The sequence below is a fragment of the Rutidosis leptorrhynchoides genome, chromosome 8 (assembly GCF_046630445.1).
Source record: "Rutidosis leptorrhynchoides isolate AG116_Rl617_1_P2 chromosome 8, CSIRO_AGI_Rlap_v1, whole genome shotgun sequence".
In the NCBI taxonomy this organism is placed as follows: domain Eukaryota; kingdom Viridiplantae; phylum Streptophyta; class Magnoliopsida; order Asterales; family Asteraceae; genus Rutidosis; species Rutidosis leptorrhynchoides.
The window spans coordinates 313,956,730-313,967,952 of record NC_092340.1 but is presented as its reverse complement, the minus strand read 5'-3'; positions in this window follow the sequence as shown (position 1 = coordinate 313,967,952).

Here is an 11,223-nt window from a genome sequence, read left to right as displayed (position 1 = left end):
GATGGTTCCCACATGTGTTAGGTGACTCACATTGGCTGCTAAGATCTGATCATTGGAGTGTATATACCAATAGTACATACATCTAAAAGCTGTATATTTTACGAGTACGAATACGGGTGCATACGAGTAGAATTGTTGATGAAACTGAACGAGGATGTAATTGTAAGCATTTTTGTTAAGTAGAAGTATTTTGATAAGTGTCTTGAAGTCTTTCAAAAGTGTATGAATACATATTAAAACACTACATGTATATACATTTTAACTGAGTCGTTAAGTCATCGTTAGTCGTTACATGTAAATGTTGTTTTGAAACCTTTAGGTTAACGATCTTGTTAAATGTTGTTAACCCATTGTTTATTATATCGAAAGAGATGTTATATTATTACATTATCATGATATTATGATATATTAATATATCTTAGTATGATATATATATACAGTTAAATGTTGTTACAACGATAATCGTTACATATATGTCTCGTTTCGAAATCATTAAGTTAGTAGTCTTATTTTTACATATGTAGTTCGTTGTTAATACACTTAATGACATGTTTACTTATCATTTATCATGATTAAACATAGTGTATCAATATCTTAATATGATTCATATATATTTAGTAAAACGTTGTTATAACGATAATCGTTATATATATCGTTTCGAGTTTCTTAATTCAATAAACTCAATTTTATTTATATAACTCATTGTTAAAATACCTAATGAGATACGTACTTATCATAATATCATGTTAACTATATATATATATATATATATATATATATATATATATATATATATATATATATATATATATATATATATATATATATATATATATATATCATATAGTTTTTACAAGTTTTAACGTTCGTGAATCACCGGTCAACTTGGGTAGTCAATTGTCTATATAAAACCTATTTCAATTAATCAAGTCTTAACAAGTTTGATTGCTTAACATGTTGGAAACATTTAATAATGTAAATAACAATTTCATTTAATATAAATAAACATGGAAAAGTTCGGGTCACTACAGTACCTACCCGTTAAATAAATTTCGTCCCGAAATTTTAAGCAGTTGGAGGTGTTGACGTATCTTCTGGAAATAAGTGCGGGTATTTCTTCTTCATCTGATCTTCTCGTTCCCAGGTGAACTCGGGTCCTCTACGAGCATTCCATCGAACTTTAACAATTGGTATTTTGTTTTGATTAAGTCTTTTAACCTCACGATCCATTATTTCGACGGGTTCTTCGATAAATTGAAGTTTTTCGTTGATTTGGATTTCGTCTAACGGAATAGTGATATCTTCTTTAGCAAATCATTTCTTCAAATTCGAGACGTGGAAAGTGTTATGTACAACGCGAGTTGTTGAGGTAACTCAAGTCGGTAAGCTACTGGTCCGACACGATCAATAATCTTGAATGGTCCAATATACCTTGGATTTAATTTCCCTCGTTTACCAAATCGAACAACGCCTTTACAAGGTGAAACTTTAAGCATGACCATCTCTCTAATTTCAAATTCTATATCTTTTCTTTTAATGTCAGCGTAGCTCTTTTGTCGACTTTGGGCGGTCTTCAACCGTTGTTGAATTTGGATGATCTTCTCGGTAGTTTCTTGTATTATCTCCGGACCCGTAATCTGTCTATCCCCCACTTCACTTCAACAAATCGGAGACCTGCACTTTCTACTGTAACATCCCGCATTTTTCCGTTAAATTATTTTTTTTACGCCGTCTTTTTCTTTTTAGATAATATTCCTCGCATCTAGATTCGTAACCTCCGTTAGCTAACATTCTAAATATTCTCGTTATCGGATTTTAATACGCGTTTTAAAATATTCCGTTTAGGTATTTTCCGCACCCGACTACAAACTCGAGGGACTAAAATTGACACGGGGCAAACTAGTTGACTAGGTCACCTAGTCCACCCCAATCACCACCATTCAACCATCTCCCTCTCTCTCTCTTTCTCTCTAGCAAGAACACACACAAACGTTTTCGTTGACAGATTTCTATGTTTTTCTCAGGTCTTGCACGATATGTGATACATGCTTCCGCTCATTATTTGATACTTGCATTGGATGTCGAGTATACATGCTTTTCATGGAGCGTCTTTTGACTTTACTTTAAACTGTGTCGCCTGGATTTCAATCGTACTTATAACGTTGTAACTTAACTTTTGGTTGAACAATTCTTGCAAACTTTGAAACAATCTTTATTTTGAAATGAAGGCGACATATTTTGGTCAAACGTTATCTTAAAGACTTATAATCAGGTAATGGGACCCACGTAGCCGACGCCGTCACTTGACGATTTGTCGGGGTCGCTACATCTACCATAAAGTGCTTCAAATGGCGCCATCTCTATGCTTGAATGGTAGCTGTTGTTGTAGGAAAATTCTGCTAACGGTAGATGTCGATCCCAACTGTTTCCGAAATCAATAACACATGCTCGTAGCATGTCTTCAAGCGTTTGTATCATCCTTTCACTCTGCCCATCAGTTTGTGGATGATAGGCAGTACTCATGTCTAGACGAGTTCCTAATGCTTGCTGTAATGTCTGCCAGAATCTTGAAATAAATCTGCCATCCCTATCAGAGATAATAGAGATTGGTATTCCATGTCTGGAGACGACTTCCTTCAAATACAGTCGTGCTAACTTCTCTATCTTGTCATCTTCTCTTATTGGCAGGAAGTGTGCTGATTTGGTGAGACGATCAACTATTACCCAAATAGTATCAAAACCACTTGCAGTCCTTGGCAATTTAGTGATGAAATCTATGGTAATGTTTTTCCATTTCCATTCCGGGATTTCGGGTTGTTGAAGTAGACCTGATGGTTTCTGATGCTCAGCTTTGACCTTAGAACACGTCAAACATTCTCCTACGTATTTAGCAACATCGGCTTTCATACCTGGCCACCAAAAATGTTTCTTGAGATCTTTGTACATCTTCCCCGTTCCAGGATGTATTGAGTATCTGGTTTTATGAGCTTCTCTAAGTACCATTTCTCTCATATCTCTAAATTTTGGTACCCAAATTCTTTCAGCCCTATACCAGGTTCCGTCTTCCCGAATATTAAGTTGTTTCTCCGATCCTTTGGGTATTTCATCCTTTAAGTTTCCCTCTTTTAAAACTCCTTGTTGCGCCTCCTTTATTTGAGTAGTAAGGTTAGTGTGAATCATTATATTCATAGATTTTACACGAATGGGTTCTCTGTCCTTTCTGCTCAAGGCTTCGGCTACCACATTTGCCTTCCCCGGGTGGTAACGAATCTCAAAGTCGTAATCATTCAACAATTCAATCCACCTACGCTGCCTCATATTCAGTTGTTTCTGATTAAATATGTGATGAAGACTTTTATGGTTGGCATATATAATACTTTTGACCCCATATAAGTAGTGCCTCCAAGTCTTTAATGCAAAAACAACCGCGCCTAATTCCAAATCATGCGTCGTATAATTCTGTTCGTGAATCTTCAATTGTCTAGACGCATAAGCAATTACTTTCGTTCGTTGCATTAATACACAACCGAGACCTTGCTTGAGGCATCACAATATATCACAAAATCATCATTCCCTTCAGGTAATGACAATATAGGTGCCGTAGTTAACTTTTTCTTCCATAACTGAAATGCTTTCTCTTGTTCATCCTTCCATTCAAATTTCTTCCCTTTATGCGTTAACGCAGTCAAGGGTTTTGCTATTTTAGAAAAATCTTGGATGAATCTCCTGTAATAACCAGCTAGCCTTAAAAATTGGCGTATGTGTTTTGGAGTTTTCGGGGTTTCCCACTTTTCAACGATTTCAATCTTTGCTGGATCCACCTGAATACCTTCTTTGTTCACTATATGACCGAGGAATTGAACTTCTTCCAACCAAAATGCACACTTTGAAAACTTAGCGTACAGTTTTTCTTTTCTCAGCAACTCTAGCACTTTTCTCAAATGTTCTTCGTGCTCTTGATCATTCTTCGAGTAAATAAGTATGTCATCGATGAAAACAATGACAAACTTGTCAAGATATGGCCCACACACTCGTTCATGAGGTCCATGAACACAGCTGGTGCGTTAGTCAATACAAAGGGCATAACCATAAACTCGTAATGACCGTAACGTGTCCTAAAAGCAGTCTTTGAAATATCATCCTCCTTCACCCGCATTTGATGATATCCAGAACGTAAATCGATCTTCGAATAAATAGACGAGCCTTGTAGTTGATCAAATAAGTCGTCGATTCTCGGTAGTGGGTAGCGGTTCTTGATGGTAATTTTGTTCAACTCTCGGTAGTCGATACACAACGTGAATGTACCATCTTTCTTCTTGACAAACAAAACAGGAGCTCCCCATGGTGATGTGCTTGGTCGAATGAAACCACGCTCTAAAAGTTCCTGTAACTGACTTTGTAATTCTTTCATTTCGCTGGGTGCGATTCTGTATGGAGAACGAGCTATTGGTGCAGCTCTTGGTATAAGGTCTATTTGAAATTCAACGGATCGATGTGGGGGTAATCCCGATAATTCTTTCGAAAATACATCGGGAAATTCTTTTGCGACGGGAACATCACTGATGTTCTTTTCTTCAGGTTTAACTTCCTCGATGTGTGCTAGTATGACGTAACAACCTTTTCTTATTAGTTTTTGCGCCTTCAAACTACTAATAAGATTTAATTTCGCGTTGTTCTTTTCTCCGTACACCATTAAAGGTTTTCTTTTTTCATGCATAATGCGAATCGCGTTTTTGTAACAAACGACCTCTGCTCTCACCTTCTTGAACCAGTTCATGCCAATTATTACATCAAAACTCCCTAACTCGACTGGTATTAAATCAATCTTAAATGTTTCATCACCCAGTTTAATTTCTCTATCCCGACATATATTATCTGCTGAAATTAATTTACTATTTGCTAATTCGAGTAAAAATTTATTATCCAAAGGCGTCAATGGGCAACTTAATTTAGCACAAAATTCTCTACTCATATAGCTTCTATCCGCACCCGAATCAAATAAAACATAAGCAGATTTATCATCAATAAGAAACGTACCCGTAACAAGCTCCGGGTCTTCCTGTGCTTCTGCCTCATTAATATTGAAAACTCTTCCACGGCCCTGCCCATTAGTATTCCCCTGATTCGGGCAATTTCTAATAATGTGGTCCGGTTTTCCACATTTATAACAAACAGGGTTGGTATTACTTGCTCCGACAATATTCGTTTCGGCATTACTTGTTCCGACATTATTTGTTCCTTTGGTTCTGTTAAACTTTGATCCGTAGACCTCACACTTTGTCGCGCTATGACCCTTTCTTTTACACCTGTTGCAAAATGTCATGCAAAACCCCTGATGATTTTCTTCACACCTATGACATGGCTGTTTTTGGTTTTTGTTGACGTTGTTGTTATTGAGGTTGTTGTTGAGATTGTTATTGTTGTTGAAACGGTTGTTGTAGTTGTTGTTGTTGTTGGGATGTTTGTTGTAGTTATTGTTAGGATTGCGGTTATTGTTGCGGTTGTTGGGATAGTTGTTGCGATTGTGGTTGTAATTGTTGTTGTTGTTGTTGTACTGGTGACTCTTGTCACCGTTTTCCTCCCACTTCCTCTTGAGTTGTTTCGTGCTGGCTTCTTCGGCCGCCTGCTTTTTAATTCTTCTCTCAATCTGATTTATGAGTTTATGAGCCATTCGACTTGCCTTCTTTATAGAAGCGGGCTCGTGTGAACTCACATCTTCTTGAATCCTTACTGGTAACCCTTTTACAAACGCGTCGATCTTCTCTTCTTCATCTTCGAATGCTCCCGGACACAATAGGCACAACTCTGTGAATCGTCGTTCATATGTGGTAACGTCGAACCCTTGTGTTCGTAACTCTCTAAGTTCTGCCTTGAGTTTATTGACTTCATTTCTAGGACGGTACTGCTCGTTCATCAATTGCTTGAATGCTGACCACGGTAGTGCGTAAGCAGCATTTTGTCCTACCTATTCAAGATAGGTGTTCCACCACGTTAACGCAGTACCTGTGAAGGTATGCGTAGCGTACTTAACTTTGTCCTCTTCAGTACACTTACTTATGGCAAACACCGATTCGACTTTCTCGGTCCACCGTTTAAATCTAATTGGTCCTTCGGTTCTATCAAATTCCAAAGGTTTGCAGGCAGTGAATTCTTTGTAGGAGCATCCTACACGATTTCTTGCGCCGTTAGCTGCATTACTAGATTCAGAGTTATTGTTGGTATGTAGCGCAGCCTGTACTGCGGCTATGTTTGCAGCAAGAAAGGTCCGAAATTCCTCTTCGCTCATATTCATGGTGTGTCGAGTAGTTGGTGCCATTTCCTTCAAAATAGCCAATTGAATCGAGTTAATCATACATAATATTAAGAGTAGTCAATAGTATTTCGTAGCATAATATGAACTCATTTATAAAAGCTTTTTCTTCATATTAGCGTTTTATAAGTTTAAATTCGTGTACTACCTACCCGTTAAGTTCATACTTAGTAGCTAATATACAATTCAACTATTACAATTCCATATGAAAAACTGATTATAATAATATATCACATACAAATATTCTTCAAACTTACAACTTCGCTATATTACATATAACATGAAATATAGTACACTTTGATACATGATAGTTTTGAAGATAAACCTAGTTAATACGCAAGTTGTTCAGCAAAAGAAATAAAGACACGTAATTCATAAGTCCAGAAACAAGTCATGCATTCTGGTTTTACTAAGACGACTTCCCATCCTTGGTTTTGTGGAAAGTAACCGTTATGACCATTGGCTAGGCAGCATGTTGTAATGTCGTCAAAAGTACGAGGGTTTCGTAATGCCCAATAGCCCCGTAACAATCTAAAAACCTTGTTTCTCACCCCAACTACTGAATTCGTCACTTATGGGAAGGTCTTATTTAAAAGTTGCAGTCCGATGTTCTTTTTCTCACTTTGGTAAGAAGTGAACATCACTAACCCGTAAGCATAACATGCTTCTTTATGTTGCATGTTAGAAGCTCTTTCTAATTTACGAAATCCTATGTTGGGATATGTTGAGTCAAAATAGGTTCTTAACCCGTAGCGTAAAATTGCATTTGGGTTCCCCGCATTTAATGCTTTAAAGAAAACACGGCGTAACTTACGGTCTCCCCAATGTGATATACCCCACCTATCAAAGGAAAGCCTTTTATAAACTAAGGCATTTCTGGAAAGTCTTTCAAATGTTTGACAAGTTAATTTCGCCATAACTAAATGTGCTGATGAATTCTGACCGACTCTAGACAAGATTTCCTCAATCATATCCTCTGGTAGGTCTTCTAAAATATTCGGTTGTCTACCCTTAACGTCCATCTTGTTTTTATACTGTAAAATAGACAAGGATTAGATTCGTAAAAGATAATTAACAAACAATACAAGCAATTTTTCTCATAGAACATAAAAGTACAAGCACACTACAATACATATAATATACAACATGATTACAACCCTCTAATCTGAATCACTGGTTTCTTCTTCGGACTTGGTTCGTTTTCCTAATTTTCTAGGAATATATGGTGTTCCTCTAATACGAGCCGTCGTTTTCCACAATGGTTTAGAGAAACCTGGTGGTTTAGAGGTTCCCGGGTCATTGTTACATTTTAGGAAATACGGATGTTGTCGATACATATAAAGTTCATCGGGGTTGGAATCGGGTTTTTCTATTTTTATACCTTTTCCCTTATTATTTTCTTTCGCTTTATTAAATTGGGTCGAGGTAATTTCTATAACATCATCGGAATCCTCATCGGGATCCGATTCATCGAAAAATTGGTAATCTTCCCAATATTTTGCTTCTTCGGCGGAAACACCATTGACCATTAATAACTTTGGTCCGTTGGTTGAGGATTTTCTTTTATTTAATCGATTTACTATAGGTATCAATATTTCTTCCTCCGGAACCTCTTCTTCTGGTTCCTCCTCTTCCGATTCCTCCTCTTCCGGTTCCTCCTCTTCTGGTTCCTCTTCGGGAATTTGTGAATCTTCCCAAAATATATTCGACTCTTCATTATTATTAGGTGAATCAATGGGATTTGTACTAGAGGTAGACATCTATCACACAATATCAAACACGTTAAGAGATTAATATATCACATAATATTTACATGTTAATAATATATAGTTTCCAACAAAAAAAAGTTAAGCAATCGTTTTTGAAGAAAAACACGGTCAAAGTCCAGACTCACTAATGCATCCTAACAAACTCGGTAAGATACACTAATGCAATTTTCTGATTCTCTAAGACCAACGCTCGGATACCAACTGAAATGTCCCGTTCATATTGATTATAAACGTTCCATATTAATTGATTTCGTCACGAGGTTTCGACCTCTATATGAGACGTTTTTCAAAGACTGCATTCATTTTTAAAACAACCATAACCTTTATTTTATCTATAAAGGTTTAAAAACATTACGTAGATTATCAAATAATGATAATCTAAAATATACCGTTTACACACGACCATTACATAATGGTTTACAATAAGAATATATTACATCAAAAATAAGTTTCTTGAATGCAGTTTTTACATAATATCATACAAGCATGGACTCCAAATCTTGTCCTTATTTTAGTATGCAACAGCAGAAGCTCTTAATAATCACCTGAGAATAAACATGCTTAAAACGTCAACAAAAATGTTGGTGAGTTATAGGTTTAACCTATATATTATCAAATCATAATAATAGACCACAAGATTTCATATTTCAATATACATCCCATACATAGAGATAAAAATCATTCATATGGTGAACACCTGGTAACCGACATTAACAAGATGCATATAAGAATATCCCCTATCATTCCGGGAAATCCTTCGAACATGATAAAAACAACATCGAAGTACTAAAGCATCCGGTACTTTGGATGGGGTTCGTTAGGCCCAATAGATCTATCTTTAGAATTCGCGTCAATTAGCAGATCGGTTTACTAATTCTTAGGTTACCAAGCAAAAGGGGCATATTCGGCTTCGATCATTTACCCATATAATGTAGTTTCATTTACTTGTGTCTATTTCGTAAAACATTTATAAAACTGCATGTATTCTCATCCCAAAATATTAGTTTTTAAAAGTGGGATTATAACTCACTTTCACATATTTTTACTTCGTCGGGAAGTAAGACTTGGTCACTGGTCGATTCACGAACCTATAACAAATATGTACATATATATCAAAGTATTTTCAAAATATATTTACAACATTTTAATACGTTTTAATGTTTTAAGTTTATTAAGTCAGCTGTCCTCGTTAGTAACCTACAACTAGTTGTCCACAATTAGATGTACAGAAATAAATTGATATATATTATCTTGAATCAATCCACGACCCAGTGTATACACGTCTCAGGCAAGATCACAACTCAAAGTATATATATTTTTGGAATCAACCTCAACCCTGTATAGCTAACTCCAACATTACTGCATATAGTGTGTCTATGGTTGTTCCAAATAATATATATACATGGGTCGATATGATATGTCAAAACATTTGCATACGTGTCTATGGTATCCCAAGATTACATAATATATTAGAATACATGTATAATACAATATAAGTTAGCTAGGATATGATTTGTATAGAATTGTTACAATATTTCCCGTAGCTACAACAATCAAAAAAATATCCAATCTTGTTTTACCCATAACTTCTTCGTTTTAAATCCGTTTTGAGTGAATCAAATTGCTATAGTTTCATATTGAACTCTATTTTATGAATCTAAACAGAAAAAGTATAGGTTTATAGTTAGAAATATAAGTTACAAGTCATTTTTGTAAGAGGTAGTCATTTCAGTCGAAAGAATGACGTCTTGATGACCATTTTGAAAAACATACTTCCACTTTGAGTATAACCATGACTTTTGGATATAGTTTCATGTTCATAAGAAAAATCATTTTCCCAGAAGAACAACTTCTAAATCAAAGTTTATCATAGTTTTTAATTATCAAACCCAAAACAGCCCGTGGTGTTACTATGACAGCGTATGTCCGGTTTACGGTGTTTTTCGTGTTTTCAGGTTTTAAATCATTAAGTTAGCATATCATATAGATATAGGAAATGTGTTTAGTTGATTTTAAAAGTCAAGTTAGAAGGATTAACTTTTATTTGCGAACAAGTTTAGAAATAACTAAACTATGTTCTAGTGATTTCAAGTTTAAACCTTCGAATAAGATAGCTTTATATGTATGAATCGAATGATGTTATGAACATCATTACTACCTCAAGTTTTGTGGATAAACCTACTGGAAAAGAGACAAATAGATCTAGCTTCAAAGGATCCTTGGATGGCTTGAAAGTTCTTGAAGTAGAATCATGACACGAAAACAAGTTCAAGTAAGATCATCACTCGAAATAAGATTGTTATAGTTATAGAAATTGAACCAAAGTTTGAATATGAGTATTACCTTGTATTAGAAGGATATCTTACTATAAATAAGAAAGATTTCTTGAGGTTGGATGATCACTTTACAAGATTGGAAGTAAGCTAGCAAACTTGGAAGTATTCTTGATTTTATAAAACTAGAACTTATAGAATTTATGAAGAACACTTAGAACTTGAAGATAGAACTTGAGAGAGATCAATTAGATGAATAAAATTGAAGAATGAAAGTGTTTGTAGGTGTTTTTGGTCGTTGGTATATGGATTAGATATAAAGGATGTGTAATTTTGTTTACATGTAAATAAGTCATGAATGATTACTAATATTTTTGTAATTTTATGAGATATTTCATGCTAGTTGCCAAATGATGGTTCCCATATGTGTTAGGTGACTCACATTGGCTGCTAAGAGCTGATCATTGGAGTGTATATACCAATAGAACATACATCTAAAAGCTGTGTATTGTACGAGTACGAATACAGGTGCATACGAGTAGAATTGTTGATGAAACTGAACGAGGATGTAATTGTAAGCATTTTTGTTAAGTAGAAGTATTTTGATAAGTGTCTTGAAGTCTTTAAAAAGTGTATGAATACATATTAAAACACTACATGTATATACATTTTAACTGAGTCGTTAAGTCATCGTTAGTCGTTACATGTAAATGTTGTTTTGAAACCTTTAGGTTAACGATCTTGTTAAATGTTGTTAACCCATTGTTTATTATATCTAAAGAGATGTTATATTATTACATTATCATGATATTATGATATATTAATATATCTTAGTATGATATATATACAGTTAAATGTTGTTACAACGATA